The sequence below is a fragment of the Mirounga leonina genome, unplaced genomic scaffold (assembly GCF_011800145.1).
Source record: "Mirounga leonina isolate KUSES-001 unplaced genomic scaffold, KU_Mleo_1.0 Mir_101664, whole genome shotgun sequence".
Taxonomy (NCBI): domain Eukaryota; kingdom Metazoa; phylum Chordata; class Mammalia; order Carnivora; family Phocidae; genus Mirounga; species Mirounga leonina.
The window spans coordinates 4556226-4558684 of NW_023270175.1; the positions used below are offsets into that span (position 1 = coordinate 4556226).

The window sequence follows — 2459 nt, forward strand, 5'->3', positions numbered from 1 at the left end:
GGATATTAGTAGTTGTAAGGATTAAGTATGTTAACCTTTAAAAATAAAACTGCCAGTTATTTTACCAGCAAAAATGAGTTTATCAGGGAATAGAATATTGTAATTCAGACAAGTAAGTTATGGCAAAACCATAGGCAAGCCTAGAGGACAAAGTAGAGGATCCCTCTCTTATAGAGGAAAGAAGGGAGTTGGCAAGGGCTGTTACAAAACAAATAGTCCATTGGAGTAAACTGGGAGCTTGAAGTATAGTGGCTTTTCATTGGTTGAGTTGTGACAGTCTCTCATTGGCTGGGCTCTTGCCAGGGAAGAAGAAAACTTTCTTCCTTCTGCTGGGGTAGTGAGGTAGTAGCTAAAGTAGTATTAACTTGCAAGGTATGTCTCTTCCTATTGAGTCCACTATTGACCACCAGTGGTAGGGTATGAGGGATCCCCCTGCTGGCTTCCCAACCCCATTCTAAATGAGATTTCCCTTTGTTAATTTTCACAAGTAAAATAATATTTGTTCTATATAAATATTTGCTGCTATTATTTTTAGTACAGCAGTTGAGCCTTGAACTACAGGGTTAAGGTGAGGGGTGCTGATTCCCCACCCCAGTCGAAAATTTGCATGTAACTCTTAGCTCCTCAGAGCTTAACTACTGATAGCCTACTGTTGACAAGAAGCCTTACTGATAACATCAATACTTGATTAACACATATTTTGGATGTTATATGTATCACACCTGATAGTCTTACAATAAAGTAAGTTAGAGAAAAGAAAATGTTATCAAGAAAATCATACAGAAGAGAAAATACATTACAGTACTATAAAAAAAAAAATCTGTGCAGAACAATGTGGTGTGCAAGGAACAGTGTGGCCACCAAGCCACATGGACAGAAGCAGCCCAGGGACCTGCGGTGCCCCGCTCCTGCCCAGCCACTGAGGCCCCACTCCATGCTTCTCAGGCCAGGCTGGGGGTGGGAGCCAGGCCACAGTAAGACAGCCCTCAGCCAAGGGCAGATGAGGTCATCGCTGCCAGGGGCCTAGGAGACAGGTTGAGTGAAGAGCTACTGTCAGAGCTCATGCTACTTCCATGGCTGTCACCTCTGCCATCTCCAGCAACCCTGATGCCCTTGGTGGCCGAGCTGGACCTGAGTGATAGGTGGGAGTCTGAGAGGTGTTCCAGAAGCGGCAGAGGCTCACCATCGAGGGTGCCACCAAGCTGCTGTGGGACACATAGGAATACCAGGCCCTGGTGAACCACATAGGAGGCTGCCGCTATGGAGCAGTTCACTTTGAAGTTTGGGCCTCAGAAGACTTGCACATCTTCGCAACTGCAACATCTGCAGGAAGCAGAATACACCCTTTATGGTACTGGCTTCTCGCTTCAAGCTCCTAAAGGAAGCTGAGGGCACAACCACATACACATTCAACAAGCACAAAGCACAGCACGCCTTCTGTAAGAGATGTGGTGTTCAGAGATTTACACTCCCCACTCAAACCCTGGAGTTTTTGGAATCATTCCACACGGCCTAGATAAGAGCGCTATGTGGAGTGTGGGCATTGAGAAATTCAACAGCAGCACTTGGGAGAAAGCCATGAAAGAGCACAAGATCATCAAGACCATGTCTAAGGAGTAGGCTCCTGCTTCTCCCTTCCTGAAAAAGAGGAATGATTGGGGTTAGCAGCTTTGCTATCCCCACTGCACCTCAATGGTGTTTATGAAAGTGGCTGACCCAGGCTGCTGGTTCCATTGGGAGCAGCCATCTTGATCTCTGCAGTTTGTACCATCTACCCATTTCTTCAGAAAAATTTAAAATGTCTTTATTTGAGTATAGTTGCCATATAACATTACATTAGTTTCAGGTGTACAACATAGTGATTCAACATCTCTATATGTCATGCTATGCTCACCACAAATGTGGCTATCATCTGTCACCGCACAACACTATTATAATATCATTGACTATATTCCTATATTGTACCTTTTATTCCCATGACTTATTCATTCCATAACTGGAAGCCTGTACCTCCCAGTCCTTTTCACCCGTTTTGCTCCCCTCTCCCCTCTGGCAACCCTCAGTTTGTTCTCTGTATTTATAGGTCTGATTCTGCTTTTTGTTTGTGTATTCATTTGCTTTGTTTTTAGATTCCACATATGAGTGAAAGCATACAGTATTTGTCTTTCTCGGTCCGACCTATTTAACATAGCAAAATACCCTCTAGATCCATCCATGTTGCCACAAATGGCAAGATCTCATTCTTTTTTATGGCTGAGTAATATTCCATTGTGTATATGTATACCACATCTTCTTTACCCATTTATCTGTTGATGTACACTTGGGTTGCTTCCATATCTAGAATATTGTAAATAATACTGCAATACATAAGGGTGCTTTTATCTTTTCAAGTTAGTGTTTTTGTTTGTTTTCTTTGGATAAATACCTAGTAGTGGAACTATTGGATCATATGGTATCTC

The 2459-nt window shown here is 43.1% G+C and overlaps 1 pseudogene; it reads left to right on the forward strand.

The window, feature by feature from the left end:
* Positions 1-1107: 1107 nt before the first annotated feature.
* LOC118010757 lies at positions 1108-1620 on the forward strand (annotated as a pseudogene).
* The last annotated feature ends 839 nt before the right edge of the window (positions 1621-2459 follow it).